Here is a 22945-nt window from a genome sequence, read left to right on the forward strand (position 1 = left end):
CAAGGTGGCAACACTGGTTCGAAGAGATTACGAGAATAAAGATTTTGTGAACTCAGAGAACGAAAAGGAATGCTGATGTAAGATCACAAAGTTAGATACAAAACTGGTTAACGTGCATGCTACAGGGCAGCAAAACTGTAACTTTTGGGGTCCTTGATCTGACCAGATAGGAATCATTTGCATCTCTGCAGAACAGAAAAACAGTTACTTTTTTTTTTTTCTGAGACAGTATCTGGCTCTGTCCCCCAGGCTGGAGTGCAGTAGCATGATCTTGGTTTACTGCAACCTCCACTGCCTAGGCTCAAGCCATCCTCCCACCTCAGCCTCCAGAGTAGCTGGGACTACAGGCACACACCACCATGTTGCCCAGGCAGGTCTCAAACTCTTGAGCTCAAGCCCACCTCAGCCTCCCAAAGTGCTGGGATTACAGGTGTGAGCTACCATACCCAGACAGCACTTACATTTTAACAGTTTCTACACAGTACTGTCTCATGTTATTTTATTTTGTTTATTTTTTAAAATCGATATGGGAATCTTGCTATGTTGCTCACATCAGTCTTGAACTCCTGGCCTTAAGCAATCCTTCCGTCTTGGCCTCCCAGAGTACTAGGGTTACAGGCCTGAGCCGGGGCTCCTGGCCTAACTAAGAGTTAAGAATGTTTGGACTCTATAGTAAAAAGTAAGTCAAAGTTATCTTCCCCTAGATAGCCAAATGACTCTCAAATGGGCTTGTCAGACATTGCTTTAATTTAATATTGAAAGAACTTTTTGCTTCCCCTCGTCCTATTTTTAATAATTCTTAACAGAGGGAAACAGCAACAAAAATTTTGCTGTAGTGGGTATTAAAGAAGGGAAAACAGACATGAATGCTGGAGTCAAAATGCCCAAGGAGCGGAGGCACCAGGGTTCTCCACCTGGTTTGGCGGCGCACCAGCAGGTGACTTGGAATCTGATTTCACTGGAGCTTGGTGTCCTCATCTATAAAATGAGCTATTGAACTACACACTTGGCAGGACTTTGCCCTAAAGGTCATTTTCAAAATAAAAAAATATATATATATGCCACTTCCCTTTTCCCACATTAACCCTGAGAGACAAAGAGGAAGCGGGAAGCCAGCACATGGAAGCAATTTATTGCAGACGTTCCTGGGTTGGGAGAGGAGCCTTCTGACTGCTGCAGAGACCTGTACCGGAGGTGCGGAGAACTGCTGCGGGGCTCGGCGCGTACCGGGCTCCGGGGTGTTCACGGGCGGCGGTGCCTCTGCTGCGCGCAGGACTGGAGTCGCCGGAGGGCAGGTGGTGGATTCCCTCCCCGCATCCCTCCTCTCAGTCCAAAGTCAAATTGCTCTTTTCTCCGCCCACGCGGGCGTGGCGGCTGATATCCGGCCGCAGGGCGTCCCCGCGCCCCCGGGGGCCCCGCCCTGCCGCTATCTCCGCGGCCCGCCCCGCGGCGCCTCCCTGCAGAGCTGCTCCCCCGCCCAAACCGCCGCGGCGCGACGCCGAGCCAGCCCCGCGAAGCTGCACCCACCCCTGAGGACCAGCCCCTGGAAGGCAGGGCCAGCACCTCCCCGGGCTGCTGCAGCCGTGAGCCACCCGTTTTGTGAAACACACACTCTGCCGTTTCAGGCCGCACTTGCCCGTTGCCATGGGCGTTTTCTGTGTTGACACAAGCAGGGACACGGAATCCCTTGACTTTGAGTTGCAGATCGTGGATGTTGGCGTCTCCGCTGCGTTACCAGGAAGGATGGAAGGGGCTTCAGCCTCCATCCTCACTTTCCTTCTCAAGGAGTTGGCTGAGCACCCGGAGTTTTCTCTTTGGCTTGTCTCAGGTTCCCTTTCCCTGAGAGGTGAAAAGTTTTTCAGAAAGATGAGCGCTTTCTCTTTATTCCCAGGGACCACTTCACACACTCCTTTTTCACCTCCAGAGTAGATGGAACCGTGGAACCATGGAACCCTGCCCTCTGGTTGTGTCTGTCATCTCCTACTGGGACCAGAGCCACAAAAGACCTAACTCTGTCCAGCGTGCAGGCATCCCAACTAGAGGAAGCAAGGAGGCAGAGACCAAAAGGACATCAAGAGGCGTTTGAACCCGCAGAGAGGGCCTGGAACACAATGCTGAGCGTGGGCCCAACCACTGCTTCTCAGTGGGGTGGGAGAGTGGCGTGGGGAGAGTTGTGGGCATTTAGGGCAGGACAGTGCCCCGCCTCCGGCTTGGGACGGGGCTGCATTGCATCATTACTGTAACCACTAGCCGCCCCCGCCCTCACAACCCCTATGTATGAAATGCAAGTAGCACCTCCCCATCTTTGTGACAACCCAAAATGCCACCTCCTATGCCCAAGCACTCTCTAATGAGGTGTTTCCTTAGGTTGAAAACCACTGTTAGATCATTTCCTAAAATACATCTCAAAAGACATCAATTAGTTCCTTAAGATATAAGTAGGTGTTATATGAAAAGAGTAGCATGCTAATATCACTATCGTGCTGAGTTTGGGAAATGGTGGGTTAAAAAGTGGAGCAGGATTTCCTTACAGGACTTCTCAGAACCTTTAATATGTATAAATATATGTTTTGAATCATCAAGAGAGAGATGGACTATGCAGATCCCCAAATTTAATTGGCCCCGGAATTCTTTCTTTGTAGGACCCCTTTTGGGTGCAACCTACCTTAGATACCTCTGAACTACATTCTGTCGTCCAGGGCACTCTCTGGGGACTTCTGTGTCCTCCCCAGTGTGAAGTGCAGGAGTGAGCAGTCAAAAGGCCCTTATGGTTTTACTGAATTGAAACACCTAGAATGTGTGAAGATACCAGGACGGAGTCCAGAGCTTCAGGAAACCGCTGCAAAGATGACCTCACAAAGAAATCATTGTGGCAGGGCCCCTGGCGCACTCAAGGTGATGTGACGTGTCCTGCTCCTGAGAGCACGCAGCCCTGCTGGCGCCTTGGGCTTGCATGGCTCAGGGAAAGGAAAATAGCCCAGGTATTTGGAAGAGAAGTATGTGTGGATGGAATTACTCAAATGCTGATGGATGAATTGGGTCTCCTCTCCTGCTGGCCTGGCAGCCTCTGTGTGGAAGGCTTTGCCCAGGAGATGGGTCACAGCAGCTCTGGTGAGATGCTGGAAACATAAGCCCAGGCAGATACAATGGCAGTGAGTCACAGTAAACCAACAACCATCAGGTGCTCAGGAGGGAAGCTGAAACCAGGGGACTCGCTGTGCTGAGCTAAGCGAGGAGCAGGACTCTCCTGTTGTGCAAAACACAAAGAGCAGAGTGTTCAAGTCCAAGGATCAGATTCCTCCAAATGGAAGCCCAAGCTGTGCACACTGAGCTCCACGGCCGACGATACAATCACCCGCCCCTGCCCATGCAGGAGGGTACCACCCAAACATACCCCTTTCTCCTGGGGCATGGGCAGGGGCCAGGGGAGACAGGGCCCTACCACTTCCTGTGTAAAACTGAGTGAGCAGCCCAGCGCCCATCAGGGTCGAAGCACCTCACCTGCACCCCCAGCCTTGTCATTTGTACTCTGCTCACCACGTGCTCTGTGCTAGTGAAACTGCCCTCTGAGCAGAAATAAACTGTTGGCTCTTAAGTTTTTCCAGACTAACCAGACTGGGCAATGCCTGAGGCTCTGTGTTCAAGATAAAAGTGCCTAAGAAAGAAAAAAAAAGTGCAAGTAGGCAGTCCCCACTTCTCCAGGGCTGGCGGGCCCTGAGGATCCTGCCTCAGCCTGCTGAGCAGCCCAGAGTGGCTTTAAGAAGAAGAAGAAAAAAAAAAGCCTGAACAATCTTTTTTTGCACATGGGTCACAGTCAAGCTTCTTAAACTTGGATGACAGTAAATCTATGACTAACTGGATAATTAAAGCCACAAGTCTGGAGGCCTGGGCAGGGCTCTGCTCTGGAATCTCCGGTGGCCTGTTCTATAGGCCAGCGTCCCTTGTCCCCCCCATAGCACAAATGCTTTCGTGAGTTGGAAACCCTCTGTGGTGACCTCTCCATCTTCTCAAGGTCAGTTCTCCACTTGTCCATGGCTTCATGCCGCCACCCTGCATCCCTGTCCACCGCATGGAAGGAGGAAATCTAACCCACCGGCCACAGTGCAGCCCACACTCCCCACCCTGCCCCGACAGGAACATGACAGAAGGTTTCCAACTAAAACCAAAGTTACTCAGCAAAACTTCCTGCCAGGCAGCCATGCTGGAGGGCGCAGCGTGCCTCTCTCTGCTCTTTCTGTTTTATGAAACTTCTCTGCTGCAAGCGCTTGAGAGCCTCCCGGCTTCCTGGGGAGAGTGGACTGAACTTCAAAGCAGACACCGCTGCAGCTAAGAAGCCCCTGGGTTGCTTCAAAGACTGTCTCTTCCCAGTCTGAAGCTTCTGGTGAATGTTTCTCCCTCATTTCTGAAACAACAGATAGAGCTGCTGAAGTTTACAACATCCCCCAAGGCATTTCTGTGTTTCTGCCTTTAATCTAGGGCCCGAGTGACCACCCACAAGAATGCCCTGAACCCTGACTGCCTCAGGATGCATCCTGCAGTTTACATTTCCTTGGTGCCTCCACTCCAGCCGCCTCTCTGGCCACCCCTGCCCCCTCCCTTCTCTCCGTCATGCCAAAAAGTGCCCTTGTGTTCTCTGATGGTGGACGAGGGGATTCAGTTAGGAGTCAGGATGGTCTATGTGATTTTTGTACACTATTCCAGAATAGGTGTGTGGTTGCTTTAAAAATAAAAAGAAAAGTGTCTTCCAAATCTTTGAAGCCCTTTGATTACGGGAAGCTGTGGACCGTGTTTAGCCTGTGGCTCTGTGTGCCCCTTGGCTGCTGCTTACTCCTGAGTGTGAGGTTGCTGACATAAGAAGCAAGAGTAATTTGGATTTGCGCTTCTTGGTAAAAACCCCTTTCCATTAACCTGTAAAACTCTAGAGGGCAGGGGATCTCTCACATTGAATCTTGTGGTCTTGTGAGAATACCTGGAAAATAGTAGGCATTCTCCAATGATTGTTGGATTAATGTCATTGCTTAAAAAAAAACAAAAACAAAGAAAGTCACTCTCTCAGCTCAGAATGGTGTATTTGCAAGTGTTTAGGTCAAACATGTGTTGAGAAATTGCACATACACTGTGTACATCTCATGTCATCAGGAACTTACGTTACCAGACCTCTTGTTTCGCCCACTATCTTGTCATCTGTATTGAGCAGACTAATACCTAGCAAACCAGATGAGCCTTCAGGAGGTCTGTAGACTGAGAAGGGCATTTGAGATAAAGAAATCCCACAGAGTTCTAAAACCAAAATGAAAAGTATAAAGATGATTGTCCTGTGAAGTGGCCCCAAGCCTCAGACCCATCACCATCTGCCTCTGGCCTCACTTGGGGGCTAATGAAGATGCTCAGCACAGAACCTCTTATCTGTGGTTGTGACTTCCTGGCTGGCCAGACCTGAAGGAGGTGGAGGAAGAAGTGCTGTGGTGAGGCCTGTGACTCAGAGGAAAGCAGCCAGGACACGACGCCGAGCACAACCGCCTGGGGCGGCTGCAGGGAGGTGGCCTAGGGACAGATGAAGCTGCAGTGGGGACCACCTCCCCTGCAGAAGGAGCTTTCTTGTCCCTCCTCATCCAAACACACTCCAACTTAAAAAATCATGATGCATAACTCCGAAAGCAGCTCTATGCTGTACCTGTGTGTGTCCTACCAGATTTCTTTGTTCCTGGCGGAAAACAGCAATAAACATCACATTCCTTTTCAGTGTTGAATTGCTACTGCTTAAAAGTTAAGAAAAGTTGCAGTCAAACCATCTATTAACAGATAAATTTAAGAACGGTGCGAGTTCCTGCCAGCTGCTGCTGATGGGTTTTCCAGAAGGGAATGATATGCTGGCAAGGCAGTGATTAAGTGTGATGACAACTACCAATTTAGTGAAGGGTCAGTGGTTTTCTTGTATATTTATTTATTTTTATTTTATTTTATTTTATTTCATTTTATTTTATTTTTGAGACAGAGTCTTGCTCTGTCGCCTAGGCTGGAGTGCAGTGGCGTGATCTCAGCTCACTGCAACCTCTGCCTCCCGGGTTCAAGTGATTCTTCTGCCTCAGCCTCCTGAGTAGCTGCGATAACAGGCACTTGCTACCACGCCCAGATAGTTTTTGCATTTTTAGTAGAGATGGGGTTTCGCTGTGTTAGCCAGGATAGTCTCGATCTCCTGACCTCGTGATCCGCCCGCCTTGGCCTCCCAAAATGCCAGGATTACAGGCATGAACCACCACACCTAGCCATTATTTATTTATTTTTGAATATTGAAACCCTCTGATTACTTACTTGAAATAATATCAACTAGTAGCATTATGGTAACAGCAAGAATTCAACCACTTCCTGGCAAGTAATAAGTATACTTCATTTTATTCTAATTTTCTCAAGTTTAGAAGTTACTTAGAAGTAAACTCTAAGTTGGGTCCACCCAGGTCTAAGGAAATCTTCCTTAGTGTCCCCTGAGTTTGCTAATCCCAAGACGGTCTCTGGGAACACTCTGAGCAATAAGACCAAGCCCCTGCCCCCCAGGCCATCTGCTGTCACCAAGCCAGGGCACCCGGCCTAGAGGGCTACATGTGGGTCGTAATGAGCCATCTGGCTGCCTGGCAGAAGGCATCCACGGGCAGGTGTCTGAGATGCTACTGACATTACTACCGACCTTTGCCAAGAAGCAGGTTTGGTTTTATCCAGAATGGCCCAGCGTGGTGGTGAGAATGCATCTTCCTGGTCCAGGACACTTTCAGGAACCAGGCTGAAAATTCTCACCCTCAACATTGAATTTTTGCCTGAGCAGTAGGGTCTACACTTTCCCTGGGTTGTTCTGGGACTTCATTCTGACCATTTTCCTCCCCATCTGGAACAAAGTGGGTCTCTACATACCTTCATATCCTTCCATGTGTCCTGACCAGTCACAGGGGCAGTGTCAAGGCGTGGCTCCTGGAGGTTTTCTTTGTTTATTGGGGTTCTTCGGAGAAACAGAACTAGTAGGAGGTGTGTGTGTGTGTGTGTGTGTGTGTGTGTGTGTGGTGTGTGTATGTAAATAAAAGGAAGTTTATTATGAGGAATTGGCTTCTGGGGTCATAGAGGTCGAGAAGTCCTATGATCTGCCATCTGCCAGCTGGAGACCCAGGAAAACTAGTGATATAATACAACCCAAGTTGGAAAGCCTGGGAACCAGGAGAGCGGATGGATGAGATCTCAGTGGAGGACTGGAGTTCAATGCTGCGATCATGGCTCACCACATAAAATGTCCCAGGTCAAGCAGTGAGGCCGGAAAAAAGGGGTAAATTCCTCCTTCCTCTACCTTTTGTTTTATTTAGGCCCTCAAAGGATTGGGTGATGCCCACTCACATTGGGGAAGGCAAGCAACTTTACTGTGTCCACCCATACAAACGCTGATTCCATCTGGAAACGTCCTCCAAGACACACCCAGAAACAAGGTGTTACCTGGGCACCTGAGGCCAGTCAGGTTGACACATACAATTAACCATCACAACTTTGTTTTTAAAATAGAAGTGCAATTTAGGCTGGGCTTAGTGTTCACACCTATAATCCCAGCACTTTGGGAGGCTGAGGCAGGCGGATCACCTGAGCTCAGGAGTTCGAGACCAGCTTGGCCAACGTGGTGAAAACCTGTCTCTACTAAAAATACAAAATTAGCCAGGTGTGGAGGTGCAGGCCTATAGTCCCAGCTAGTCAGGAAGCTGAGGCAGGATAATTGATTGAACCCAGGAGACAGAGGTTGCAGTGAGCCGAGATCGCGCCACTGACCTCCAACCTGGGTGATAGAGTGAGACTCTGTCTCACAAAAAAAAAAAAAAAAGAAAAAAGTGCAATTTAAATCAAAAGAGTTTAATATACAACAAATATACGATGTAGCTTTACATAAAGTCCTTTAGCCATTCCTTGCTCCCAAACAAAATGCCACTCGCAAGAGTTTCCTATATAGAAATTCCATTGTCACCACTCATCTGCTGTGACATGTGTCACAAATAGTTTCTGATATAGTATCACAGTACATACATTATTTATCTTTGGCCTGGCAGGCACATGGCTCATGCCTGTAATGTCAGCACTTTGGGAGGCTAAAGAGGGTGGATCGTTTGAGCCCAGGAGTTCAAGAGCAGCATGGGCAGCACAGTAAAACCCTGTCTCTACAAAAAATACAAAAATTAACTGGACATGGTGGCTCATGCCAATAGTCCCACCTGCTCTGGAGGCTGAGGTGAGAAGATCCCTTGAGCCCAGGAGGTAGAGACCGTGGTGAGCCATGATCGCACCACTGAGCTCCAGCCTGGGCAACACAGCAAGACCATGTCTCAAAAAAATTATTTACCTTTAAAAACTAAATTGTAGCTCAAAGTGATTGGTGTTACAGGGTACCTCTCTGTTACTTGGGTTTACATTTGTTTCTAGAATGGGAAAGGAGACGGTGTGAGAGCTTGTAGCCTGGCTACACTCCTGAGGAGAGCCAGGGAGAGGGCTCTGCTGGCACCATCTGAGCCCGCTGTCATCAGGGCTTATTGGGAGCAGTGGACAGACAGGGAGAAGGAAGGTGAGGACTGCTGATCCATGGCACTGTAGTAGGCTGTTATACAGCGGCAGAGAAAGTGGTTTCCTAAGGCTTTAGAGAGCCAGAGCCTTCCTTCTCCCTCCAACCACGGACGTCACCAAGTATAATTTATCCTAAATACACCAAGTGGATTGAGGCTCTTAAGACGTAAGGACCTCCTTTGGGGTTCTGCCTATTTGGGGGCAGAATATTAGAGCACACCCAGACCAGTCCTGCAGCCAGGACTCTACCCAGACTATAGCCTGAAGATGCAATTTGCTTGGTCTAAGGAATTTTTTTGTTATGTTTTTGTTTTTTTAAAGTCGAGTTGGGGTTTTGCTATGTTGCCCAGCCTGGTCTTGAACTCCTGGTCTCAAGTGATCCTCTCATCTCAGCCTCCCAGTGTTGGGATTACAGGTATGAGCCACCATGCCCAGCCTAAGGAATTGTAAAAATTAAATGTGCCATCATTTTAAAATTGGGAAAATTCAGGTAAAATTGAGATTCCTGATTTCTTCCAAGAATCACAAGTTTCACCGTGTTTGGCAACACTAGACTGTGTTCCTACACAACAGCAGCGGGTAAGAGCACACGGTGGGTGAGCAAGCAGCACCCCCTCCTCTGCTCACTGCACCCCTACACTCACCCATGCAGCCCCACCCCACTTGCTTGGAGTGTCCTGCAGGCAAGGGGCCACTGTGTCACTCCCACCACAGAGCCCCACTCTCCTGTTCTCAGAGGACGTCTAGACCCGTGTTTCCTCGACAGAAGTCAGCCCTAGGAGCCACAGTTTATTCCTTCCTTCGCCCCCACACAAACGCAGAAGCCTCCTCCCCATTTACTAAGCCAAAGAATGTCAGGATTGAATGTTTTGAAAGAAGAGTTAAAGACAGCTTTAGCCCTGGCGTTCCACAGCTCCTTATTAACACAGAGACTTTTCACAACTCTGAGACAGCTGGAGACACGTTTTTGTGAATTCAAAACTCCTGTGAAGGACGCTGGCCTCAAGGGTGCGGGGGAGGCTGGTCATGATTCCTAATCTGCTCTTGGACTCAGGGCAGGTGCAGCTGGTGTTCTAGACCACAGCACAATGGCAAGAAGGCCCCAGACCCTCTGGAGCAAGTCAGGGTCCAGGCACCACTGGCCCCAGGTGGGCCCAAGATTCAGGCTTCAGTGTCAAATTAGCCCAGAAACAGACAGGACCCAGGGCCCGAGCACACAGACAGCCCCACGCACGTGGGATCACACACTAATTCGCTCATGGGAGCTGACTGTGAGGGCTGACATTGCCTTTGGACTGAACTGTATGGGATGTGCTAAAAGAGGCTTTGGAGTCAGAAAATGTTAGAGCCCAGCAAGGCACTCTAGAAAGCATCTGTTCCAGGGTCCCCAACAGTGACTGCTCTTGAGAATCTTCTAAACACTTCCAAAGTACAGATTCTGGCCAGGCGTGGTGGCTCACGCCTGTAATCCCAGCTACTTGGGAGGCTGAGGTGGGAGAATCGCTTGAACCCGGAAGGCGGAGGTTGCAGTGAGCCGAGATTGTGCCACTGCACTCCAGCCTGGGTGACAGAGTGAGACTCTGTCTCAAAAAACAAACAAAAAACAAAATACAGATTCCTAGGCTCCAGCTACCCCTGCCCCAACACACACACACGCACACACATATGCACATATGCACACACATGGATTCTCATGAGCATCCAGGTTTGGGAACCACTGATATAGTCCAAACCTTTCCATTCAGTTTCTCAAGTACAGTACTAGGTTCAGTGACATTTCCAAGGCCACATCACTGGTTTCGTGGGACTGGGATTACAGTACAAGTTTCTTGACTACAACCCAGGGCTTTTTCTACAACACACTATCTGTCTCCTGGATATATCATAAAGGAGGCTGCTGATGTACCCCAGAGATTTCTGGATGTGGAGAGAGGGTAAAAAGCATAGTTTTTGTGCTTGTAAACCAAGGTAATTTTCCCCAATATTGGCCTCAGTCTCAAGTCTCTCTGGGCAAGAGATTCTGCCTGTAGCTCTACAATTACTGCAGTTCCCCTTGTTTCTTGAGAGGAGATGAAAAGTACTGTACATGTGTGTGGAGACTTCTCTGTGCCTCAGTTTACCTCTATTTAAAATGGAGAGAGTGGCCAGCACCCTTCTACCTTCTTCCTTGGGGCTCTGCGGATTGACCACAAAGAGACTGACCACACAGATTGATTGACCTGTGAAACCCCAAGGCAGGGAAAGAAACTTTCTGTGCCCACACAGGTATTCTTTTTTTTTTTTATTGAGACGGAGTCTCGCTCTTTTGCCCAGGCTGGAGTGCAGTGGCGCTATCTCGGCTCACTGCAAGCTCTGCCTCCCGAGTTGACGCCATTCTCCTGCCTCAGCCTCCTGAATAGCTGGGACTACAGGCATCTGCCACCACGCCCAGCTAATTTTTTGTATTTTTAGTAGAGACGGGGTTTCACCATGTTAACCAGGATGGTCTCGATCTCCTGACCTCGTGATCCACTTGCCTCGGCCTCCCAAAGTGCTGGGATTACAGGTGTGAGCCACTGCGCCCGGCCACAGAGGTATTCTTAAAGTCAGGGTTGCTCTTGGCACACATATTAATAATCCTGATGTCTAGGTACCATTGCAGATCCTTCGGCTCCCCTCTACCCATTCCAGGAAAGACTACCTGTCTTCTCCTAGTTTCTTGAGGGCTAATGAAATATTTCCTGAATGTGATCTCAGACAGAATCCCAGTTTTAAGGGACCAAACAAGATTTTTCTTTTTTTTTTTTTTCTTTGAGATGGAGTCTGGCTCTGTCGCCCAGGCTGGAATGCAGTGGCACGATCTCGGCTCACTGCAAGCTCCGCCTCCCAGGTTCACGCCATTCTCCTGCCTCAGCCTTCCCAGTACCTGGGACTACAGGCGCCCGCCATCACGCCTGGCTACTTTTTCTATTTTTAGTAGAGATGGGTTTTCACCGTGTTAGCCAGGATGATCTCGATCTCCTGACCTTGTGATCCGCCCACTTTGGCCTCCCAAAGTGCTGGGATTACAGGCGTGAGCCACTGTGCCCGGCCAAGATTTTTTAAAAATTAAATACTACTACTAAATAGCTGGTATCGAGTTATTGCTAAGTGCCAGGCATTATGCGAAACACTTTACATGCATTATGGCATTTCATCCTCACCACAACCCTAGTGGAATAAATATCAATATAATTAAAAGTATAAATATAAGTAAGGTGTTATAATAGTCTCATTTTACAGATGTGGAAAACGAGGCTCAGAAAAGTTAACGTGCCCAAGATCACACAGCTGCTAAATGACAGAGCCACGATTCAACCCGCGTAGTCATCTCTAGAAGCAAAGTTCCAGTAAAGGGGTTGATGACTGCTCACCGTCGTCACGAACTTGACCTTTCCTGCAGCACTGCCTGGTACTTTCCCAGTACAGTGTTCTGCCCTGACACAGCCAAGGCCAAGGGCAGTGTAGGCACAGCAGCCGTGACTCTCTGCTGGGAGGCTAACAGCTCCCTCAGTTCAGGGACTGCCTGACCCAGCCTGACCAAATTAGAGCAAGTAATGGGTGTGACATAATTTGACATGTACATTGTTAATTGAACCCAGTGGGAGATGATTTTAAATAGAGGCGAATACCACGCTGTGAACTATTTGGGTTATGAAGCTCTTATTCTCTTATGCTTGCAGGAGAAAGAATTGTGCCATGAAAAATGGAAAACTCCCGAGAAACTGTTCCAGCGTCAGGAGAGCAGCAGACAAGCTGGACTGGGGAAGATTCTTCCTGGAAGTTTCGGAGACTTCACTCTCATTTCCTAGCATCTGACCCCCAAATCCTCTCAAAGCCCAAATCAAGAACCACAGACTCTAGTCATCTTTCCCCCAGAGACTTCCTAACTGGGGGACCGGAAACCCCAATTACAAAGCCTGCCCTGGTAAGACGGCAAAACAGGCACCACTTCAAGTCCCCAAATGCAGCCCTCACAGCAGTCTCCCTTTCTGAGGTTCAAAGAACCAAGAGCCCACCCCCGGTCCTCGCTGGGGGACTCATGCAGGTGCAGTCTCTCTGGGCGTCACCCTATGCCCAACTCCTAGGCCTCTTCCCTCCTCACGATCAAAACTTACCTGTCCTATTTCCCGTGCCCTCCTACTTGCTTCCTGACCTTCATGGAGAGTACGAGTGCCCCATGTGCTAGTGCCACCGATCCTAATGGCTTATGATGTGTTTATCCTCTCAGGCAAGACCTGCAGAGTGTACGACACACAACGAGCTCCCAAGAAATGTCTACCGAGGAATTAATGAATGAGGTAAGTTGAATGAGTGAAGCAAATGTTTTTCAGGAAATCCCACGCCTTACCGCAAACCAGTAAGCCTAATACTGGATTTCAGGCTACTGAAAATGAAATTTGAGAGCAATAGACCTTTTGGGAGCAATTTGCCTTTTAAAAAATTAAAGTCCTTTAAATAACATTACCTGGTGAGGATGACCAGGAAAAACACAGGGCATAGGGTGGCCTCCCCACAGGCATTTTTCTTCTTTTCTCTTTCCTAACAGGGTCCCATACTTCCCAGCCCATGCTGTTGGCAGGGATTCACATAGTCACAATTCTCTGGGTAGACCTTGGGAGGTTTAAACCAACCAGTGACCCCCATCATCCTAGCCCCAGAGATTGGCTTAGGGATAGTGACCCAAAGCAGGCCAATGCAAGGTGACTTTGCCAGGGGCTTCTGGGAAAGAAGTTTCCTTTCTCTGAGGAAACGTGAATGAGGACATCCGTAACTCAGGTGGTGTCTGGCAGCCATCTTGTGATCATCTGGCAAGACAGCCCAAGAATAAAGCCGCCACCATGGTAGACTAAGAAGAGACAGAAAGACACTGGGTCTTCATTGACTCGAACAGCTGTACATGAGGCCTTACCTGAAGCCCACGTGACCTCTGCACTTCTCACTTACATGAGAGAATAAAGCTGTTTTTTGTTTAGACCAAATAAACACATAATGCAATTACATAATCCCTTGATTCCTTTTTATGACTGAGCTCAGAGACTGTATTTTGTCATTTTAAATCACCTTTATCTTACAGTTTATTTAACTGAAACAAATAAACAAACCAAAACACGCCAGTTTTTCACTCCTCTGTCAAAGCCTTTCCAAGATCCCTAAGCTTGTGATGTCCTGGGTGAATGAAGAAGTAAGAGTGTTTTCAACAAAATAGAAGCTTATTTCTCTCTCATATAAAAGAAGGCTGGAGTCTGGCTGGTATGGGAGCTACAGCGTCATCAAAGTTCTATCTTTTCGTCCTGCTATCCTTAGTATACGGTTTTCATCTTCAAGATCATGTCATAAGCTATGAGGGTGCAAAGGTATAAGAATGACATATGGACTTTGAGGACTCGGTGTGGGGGAAGGTGGGAGGGGGTGAGGGATGAGAGACTACGTATCGCGTACAGTGTACACTGCTCGGTTGACAGGTGCACTAAAATCTCAGAAATCACCACTAAAGAACCTATCCATGTAATCAAAAACCACCTGTACCCCAAAAACGATTGAAGTAAAACTAAAAATTAATTAAAAAAAAAAAACAGATAACTTCATGGTCCAATGTGGCAGCTAGAGCTCCAATCATCACATTAATCTCCCTGTTCCAGAAAGGCATGGGAGGAAAGGAGAAGGAGAAAAAGGAGTGTGTCAGTAGTCTATACCTCTTTAGGAGTCCACAGAAGACTACCCAACAACTTCTGCTTATATCTCACTGGCCCTCAGGCTGCAAATGTGGCTTCCAAGTGTAGTCTTTCAGCTGAGCATATTGCCACCCAGATTAAAATCTGGGTTATGTGACTGAGGAAAAAGAGGAGACTGGATACTGGATAGGCAACTAGCAGCCTCTGCCCCACCCTGCTTAACAAACTGGTCCAGCTTCTGTGTTCAGATCTGATGCTTAGTGCCTGCGTCTCCAAGGAGATCCCATGATTCAAGCTGCAATTACTCTCTCCACAGGCCCTTAACAAGGAAAGCCGGATTTTTTCCCTCCTGAGGATCCTTTGACCAGCATCTTCGGATTTTTTTTAGTTAGAAGTATTCACTAAGAGCCTGTTGTTTTGTTTTGTTTTTGTTTGTTTGTTTTTGTTTTTATGTTTTTTTAATGACCACATCAGTCTCATTAGCATCTTTGATTTGATTTATCTCATTGCATAGTTGAATTTCTTCTCTGCCATATTCCAGCCAGACCCCATTCATACTCACACATCTTTGTTCACAAGTCTTTCCCTAAAACTATGTTTTTTGCAACGTGGGTCCACTCTTCCATAGTTAGTTTCTCACTTCCCTCTGGCATTAACTTTCTCAATCTGGTGGATAAGGCACTTGTGGCCCAGGGTAACAAGAACTATGGTTGGCTGGCAACAGCAGCTGAGTGGGGCTGGGCTTCTCTGAATCATGAAGGACAGGGAATTATTTTGCCTGGAGACAGGTGACTGGGTGAGGCTAGGGTGATGATTTCTTTTTCAGCTCTCTCAAGGCCTTCTGGCCCCTTATTGTACATTTCAGGCCCCATAGATAGTGCTGCAAGCCTCTGCTAGTAGTTCACAGGCACAAACAAGGCAAAATCAAACAATAGTAATGAAGCAAATTATTGTCTCACTAGAGGCAAAACATCTGTTCCTCCCCACCTCACTTGCACAAAAGCAGAAAAAAAAAATTAAATCAATGTCGAAGAATGCTAACAAAACATGTTACCTTGAATCTTCATATAAAGAATACCTTTTAGAAATATCTAGTTATTTCATTTACTTGAATGTTCCCATTTTTAATTATAAACTGAAAGCTATTATAAATCATAATTTTACACTCTATTATGCATTTTCAAATGGAAACATTCTTAGGCAAATGTGAACAATTATCTCCAAATGTTTTTTTTTTTTTAAGTTATAATCTTCAGAGGAACAACTAAATTATACTTTAAATCACTGGTTTAAAACTAAACCTCGCCAGGCACAGTGGCTCATGCCTGTAATCACAGCATTTTGGGAGGCCAAGGCAGGCAGATCACTTGAGGTCAGGAGTTCAAGGCCAGCCTGGCTAACATGGTGAAACGCTGTCTCTACTAAAAATACAAAAAATTAGCCTGGTGTGGTGGCACACACCTGTAATCCCAGCTAATCAGGAGGCTGAGGCAGGAGAATCACTTGAACCCAGGAGGTGGAGGTAGCAGTGAGCCGAAATCACACCACTGCACTTCAGCCTGGGTGACAGAGCGAGACTCTATCTCAAATAAATAAATAAATAAATAAATAAAACATAAAATTATGAGACCTGATATTATGGGCTTAACCAAGAGGACTTGCCATTGGATTTTTAAAGTTTTTAAAAATTTGTATAATCATCCCTTTTATTAGAGATACTCATATATTTTTAAACTAAATGATTGTGATAATGCACATTTTAGGGTCACAGGCATTCATTATCTTAATGGCCTAATGATAAATGGTGCAAAGGTTTGAGACTTAAGAGACCTTTACTGTATTGAGAGGGCAGGTGAAGAAATTCCAAAGGGAGGTATTAGCATATTTCCTCTCTGCTTTTCAATCTCCAACAACAGACAGTAACATCATAGTTCTGAACATTTTCCATATATTATTTGGATTAAACAGAGCCTTATTTTCCAGGGAAAACAGGCAGCATGAATTTTAAAAGGTGCATTTTGCTGATAACCCAATCTGTACCCAAACGTCACACCACATTCACTCTGATAAGATCCTTCAAGAAACTCAGCACTAGGAATGACTCCATTCCCCTGGAAAGCACAGTCACAAGCATCCAAGGCCACTGGGAGAACTGGATGGATATCAAGGGATGTGTCTTTTTGGAGCTGGAGAGGATATACTGAGGAGGGCAGACACGAAAGCAGACAGGATCTATCAGAAAGGTCATTTGAAAGAGAACTTACAGAGGAGTGGCATCCTCCTTTGTCTTTGGGTAGACCAGCCAGGTCTCTGGCAGCCCTACTGCCTGGGCTCCTTTCCAGGGCTGAAGCACCCCTACGAGCAGTTGAACAGCATGACTCTGGCAGCGAAGAAACCCTTGATGGGGCTCTGAGGCTGGGCAGCCTGACCAGTACCTCACTGATGAGAAATTGCACTGTCCTTGGAGACATTGTCCTTGTTGTCGCCTTAAGAGCTTTCCTTTGTTTTTTCCCTCCCAGTATACCATAGTTTGATTTTCTTCCTGCTTTCCACAATAGCATTCTGCATAGAGGATCATGAGGCACAAAGCTAGGGGGACCATGTGTAACAACTTATACAAAGAGCATGGTCCTGTAAAACTAGCTGTGTGATGTTGGGCAAGTCACTTAACTTCTCTGTGTCTCTGTTGTCACAATTGGAAAATGGAGATTATAACAGCATTCACCTCCCGGAACTGATGAGTAAAATACTGCCTAGCTGATAGAGCTCCATAAAAGTTAGCTATGACTACAAGGGCAGGTGAGCAGTTTCTTCTACTGTACTTTCTCCCTGGATTTACGTTTCACTAAAACACACATTTGCCTCTCCAAACACAGGACCAAGATCCTAAGAAAATGAATTGTCTCACTTGGAATTCTTTAATTGGTCTTGGAATTCTTTAATTCTGTCCATAGTTCTTGAGATATCAAAAGATATCTGTGGCCGGGTGTGGTGGCTCATGCCTGTAATCCCAGCACTTTGGGAGGCTTAGGTGGGCAGATCACTTGAGGTCAGTAGTTCTGAGACCAGCCTGGCCAACTTGGTGAAACCCCGTCTCTACTAAAAATACAAAAATTAATCGGGCATGGTGGCACACACCTGTAATCCCAATTACTCAGAAGGCTGTGGCAGTAGAATTACTTGAACCTGGGAGATGGAGGTTGCAGTGAGCCGAGATTGTGCCACTGCACTGCAGCCTGAGCAACAGAGCGAGATTCCGTCTTTAAAAAAAAAAAAAAAGACTTGTGTGTATGTGTGTGTGTGTGTGTGTGTAGATTCTTTTAGTCACACAAAGTGTATGCTGATTTGGTTAAATGTTAATCTAATGGTGAAGGGCTAAATAGCATTTGTTAACTATTAGCACACTGGCTTCAGGAACATGTGGATAAAATGTAACTACGTTATCTTGGTTCAAATTCCTCTTTTGTGACCGACTGTTGTCTCAATGAACCTTTGCCGGGTTTTTGTTTGTTTTTTTCTTGGTTACAGCAGAGAGTAAAATAAGTACATCCAGACTTTCTCATATGGAGATAAATTGATGCCAAATTAGGTCTGTAGAGGCCTCATTTTGGCTTCTCTGGTCACTGTGCAGACGCATTTTCATGCACATTGAAGACAGTCCATTAGTTCTTGGCAAGGAGAATTAAGTGTTCAAAGCTGCTGTCTCTAACAAGCCTCTCCTTTCTTATGCACAAAACCTCACTGAAGGCGAGAGGCTCTTCTCCATTTATGGAGAAGAGGGGCAAGCTCCATCTGCAGTTGCCCCACTGTAGCCCCGACAGTCATCACTCCCAGGAGGCCTCTGGACTCTGATTTGGATCAATCATTAAATTCCAGCATACAACCCGGATTAAAATCTTTCCTTCCCAGGAGGAAAGCATTTTTAACCTCAAAATTATATAGCGAGGCCTTCAAAAAGTAATTTGCAAACTTCTTTGCCTGTGGAGAGGATACATCCATTCTCATCTGAAATTTTCCCTCAGTGCCTTCTGTGTTGCATTGACAGTGCCTTCTGAGCTCTTGCGATGCAGCTGAAAAGGAAACAAAGAAGTTTTGCTCCTATCTGTTTCAGTGAAAATGTAAGCCAGAATGTTGTGGGTTGAGTCAGATTCTCAATGGGATCTTTAGATGGTGGGGTTCCTGGGGGGAAAATTCTGCAGATTTATTCTGGAGTACCTGGCCACCACCGAGCCAGGACTCGTTGACCTCAGTGTGCTCTCTGAGCAGAGCCTCCTTCACGTGGAGAGGCGAACATTGTAGTGACGGGTGTTGAAGTGCTAAGGATCAATATTCACTAGCAACCAGAATTTTGGAACATGGTTACCATGGTAACATTGTCAGCCCCAAATGACTGTCATGAGGTGAAAAAAAATTCTCTTAAAATAAATGAAACCAGAAAAAGTATATTTATAAACCTCTTACCAAACACCTATCTGTTCACAAAGTAGAACATGTTCTTTAAGCTATACATACTCAAAGACGGGGAAATTCATGACACAGAATTTTTCTTGAATTAAGAGAATTGTTAACAATTTTTCACCCCTAAAATATGGTCTGTAAAAATAACTGATATGAATTTTTAAAAAATGAAAATAGTTCTAAGGAATTATGGGCTTGTACACTTAGATATTATGCAGCCATGACATTAAAATTCTGCACTAAACTGCCAATCGCTTATTTGAAATTGGTAAAACAATACTTGATTGGGACTAAAAGCTCACATTCTCTTATGTCTAAGTTGTACAGATTATTTCTATAAGGCTCAGTAAATAAGGTGCCATAATATTCATTGTACCATGAGAAAAAGATGTTGGCCACACATTAGATAAAAACCTTTGGGCAAGGTTTTTGCCTTGCTCTCGCGAAACTCCATCCTTTGCTTGTCCCTCCTTACTAACAGAACCACAGTTTTATTTAGAGCAGCAATGTGCCCAAGCAAAAATACTCCATTTCATAACCTCCCTTGCAGTGAGAGGTGGCCATATGCTATAGTCCCAGCCAGTAATACATAGACAGAAATCCCTGAGAAGGATATTGTTGGGAGACATTTCTCCATGTTCTCACGCATTTCTGTATTTGTTTTGTTTTGTTTTGTTTTTGAGACGGAGTCTCACTTTGTTACCCAGGTTGGAGCGCAGTAGCGCAATCTCAGCTCACTGCAAGCTCCACCTCCCAGGTTCACACCAGTCTCCTGCCTCAGCCTCCGGAGTAGCTGGGACTACAGGAGCATGCCACCACACCGGGCTAATTTTTTGTACTTTTAGTAGAGACGGGGTTTCACCGTGTTAGCCAGGATGGTGTCGATCTTCTGACCTCGTGATCCACCCACCTCGGCCTCCCAAAGTGCTGGAATTATAGGCCTGAGCCACCATGCCCGGCCACATTTCGTATGTCTTGCAAGCAGACACACTGGCTGCTTTTTATTTGATCATATTTTCCAAGGATGTTGGTATAGCATGTATGCTTGGAAAATAGAGAAGCTGCTTCTCCAGAGAAAAGGGGAGCTTGCTTAGAACCTTAGAAAACATAGATAATGTTTCCCTCCGGAGCAAAGGGCAGGCCTGCCTACTGCCTGTTATATAAAACCTGGGGTCCCTAAGCTCAGGGTTCCACTCCTATGTAAAGAACTCACTGCATGTGCTGGCATTCGCGTGGGACTTTCTGTATTGCCCCTGGGGGACTTGAGGACACTGCTACTATGCTGATGCTTATACTGCTTATACTGCCTGCTGTGTTGTGCATAATAAAGTTCATTGTCTTTGACCCCAGAGTCTCATGTCTTTTGCCCACATCCATGAAATCATAACAGGCTAACTTAGTTATAAGTAGGATAAAATCTCAGACCCTAGGCCAGGCGCAGTGGCTCAAGCCTGTAGTCCCAGCTCTTTGGGAGGCTGAGAAAGGCGGATCACGGGGTCAGGAGATCAAGATCATCCTGGCCAACGTGGTGAAACCCCGTCTCTACTAAAAATACAAAAATTAGCTGGGTGTGGTGGCGCATGCCTGTAATCCCAGCTATTCGGGAGGCTGAGTTATGAAAATCGCTTGAACCCAGGGGGCAGAGGTTGCAGTGAGCCAAGATTGTGCCACTGCACTCCAGCTTGGCAACAGAGTGAGACTCCATATCAAACAAACAAACAAACAAACAAAAACAACTCAGACCCAGACCAGGCGCAGTGGCTCACGCCTGTAATCCTAGCACTTGGGGAGGCCAAGGCAGGGATCACTTGAGCTCAGGAGTTTGAGACCAGCCTGGGCAACATGAGGAAACCCCATCTCTACAAAAAAAAAAATAACAAAAAAGGGAGGAGGGGCTTTTTATAGCAATGCAAACAGTCGAATTAAAATAAAAAAGTCTCAGACCCTTCATAGTTCTTGACAGGCTATTTCTTCCAGATTAAAAAAAAGTAAAGCCCAGGTGTGGTGACTCATGACTCACTCCTGTAATCCCAGTACTTGAGGAGACTGAGGTGGGAGGATGGCTTGAGCCTAGAAGTTCAAGACCTGTGTGGGCAACATAGTGAGACTCTATCTCCACAACATATTTAAAAATTAGTCAGGCACAGTGGCATGCTCCTGTAGCTCCAGCTACTCAGGAGGCTGAAGTGGGAGGCTCACTTGAGCCTGGGAGGTTGAGGCTGCAATAAGACATGATACCACCACTGCACTCCAGCACGAATGACAGAGACTCTGTCTGGAAAAAAAAAAAAAAAAAAAAAAAAGTTAAGGCAGGAGAAAGCCTTCCCTGCTTTGCCCTTCTTCTTCCTTCCTGCCTCAAAGTGCAGCAACCATTGTGGAACCATGAGGCAACAGCATGAAGACAAAGGCCTGCCTGCTAAGAATGGCAGAGCAAAAGGAAACAGTACCTGGGTTCCTGATAGAAAGTTACTGTACCAGCCCTGAATTGCACAATTTCAGGATTCTTGTCATAAGATATAAATGAGCCCCTACTTGTTTAAATCAATGTTAATTTTTTTCCCAATCAAATGCATCCCTAGAGTGTGTATCAAATGGTATCATAGTAACTACATAATAGTAATTGTGTTAAATGTATACAACTTAGGTCTAATATATTGCTACCTTCCTTTCTTTTTGATCCTGATTTTACCTGTGTATTAACATTGCTATATGTATGGCTTATAAGCTAATTCACATCCTTTTGGGAAAAATGGGGGGGGGGTAAAAATCAGTTCAATAAGTATAATTTAATCTTGAGCAAAATTTATCTGAGAATTCTTCAAAGTTAACCCTTAGGATGTTCGTAAAAAAGGCAATAAGAATAGGACTATCCCATTTCTGGAAACTTCTACCACAAGCCATGAGGCTTGTTTAATCACCAGTGTGTGTCCAGTACCCAGAACAATGACTGGCTCATAGTTGGCCCTCAAGTATTTGTTGACCAAGTGTTCACGAAAGGTCTCTCTTTTCAAATGTGTTGGTTGCATTCAAAGAAAGGTAACATTTAACAGAAAATATTTCAATACATCAGGTCTGTCACTTGACTATAATAATTGTCTTAAGAAAAGACCACAGCTCAACCTCAAGGAAATAACTTCTCTTTTCATTTTTGTTCTGTTAACTGGAAAACACTACATAACTTAATAATGAAATTAAAAGGGACCGAGCGCGGTGGCTCACGCCTGTAACCCCAGCACTTTGGGAGACCAAGGCAGATGGATCACTTGAAGTCAGGAATTCGAGACAAGCCTGGCCAACATGGTGAAACCCTGTCTCTACTAAATATACAAAAAATTAGCTGGGCGTAATAGCACATGCCTGTAATCCCAGCAACACAGGAGACTAAGGCAGGAGAATCGCTTGAACCCAGGAGGCAGAGATTGTAGTGAGCCAAGATCATGCCACTGTACTCCAGTCTGGGCGACAGAGTGAGATTCTGTCTCAAAAAAAAAAAAAAAAAAAAAAGAAAGAAAAGAAAAGAAATTAAAAGAACTAACTCATCTCCAGAGGCTGTTTCAATAGGATAACAGAAGTAATGACAATTGTGATCACAGATTAAAATTTTTTGAATGTCTTATACACCATTTTTAGAAAATTGGATAAACTGAAACATATATCTAGAAGAAAAATTAACTAATACATAAAATGAGAATATAAGAGGTCAGTTTAGATCTTCACATCAAAAATAAGATAAACAAGAAGATAGTGTGCAAAATAAGATAAATTATAAACATCCTTAGCATATCTTCAGTACATGTTGATTCCTAGTTTTTGTTGAAAAACCTAAGCTATGTGAATTACCTGTAATATGTGTCCTTGGTATGATTTCTGCTTACAAGTCTATCAAAACCACAATGAGATATCATTTCACATCCAATAGGATGTCTGTTATTTATTTATTTTTTTTTAAAGAAAAATAACAAGTGTGAGTGAGGATGTGGAAGTATTGGAATACTTGTGCATTGATGGTGGGAATGTGAAATGGTGCAGACGCTATGGAAAACAGTCTGTGGCTTCTCAGAACACATGATTCAGCAATTCCACTCCTAAGTGTATACTCAAAAGAACTGAAAACAGGGACTCAAGCAGATACTGGTACATGAGTGTTCATAGCAGAATTATTCCCAATAGCCAAAGATGGAAACAATTTACCCACCAACAGATGAGTGGACACACAA

General features: G+C 45.8%; 1 long non-coding RNA gene and 1 pseudogene across 2 annotated transcripts; both read left to right on the forward strand.

The window, feature by feature from the left end:
* The first annotated feature begins 998 nt into the window (after positions 1–998).
* Positions 999–3478, forward strand: LOC111549524 (annotated as a pseudogene). Its single transcript, XR_002733760.3, has one exon. The product of XR_002733760.3 is annotated as an uncharacterized LOC111549524 (transcript).
* Positions 3479–4199: 721 nt separating this feature from the next.
* On the forward strand, positions 4200–4749 carry LOC111549527. Its single transcript, XR_002733763.3, has 2 exons — positions 4200–4381; positions 4477–4749. It is a non-coding gene; the product is annotated as an uncharacterized LOC111549527 (long non-coding RNA).
* Positions 4750–22945: the final 18196 nt, after the last annotated feature.

This window comes from Piliocolobus tephrosceles, chromosome 6, assembly GCF_002776525.5.
Source record: "Piliocolobus tephrosceles isolate RC106 chromosome 6, ASM277652v3, whole genome shotgun sequence".
Taxonomy (NCBI): domain Eukaryota; kingdom Metazoa; phylum Chordata; class Mammalia; order Primates; family Cercopithecidae; genus Piliocolobus; species Piliocolobus tephrosceles.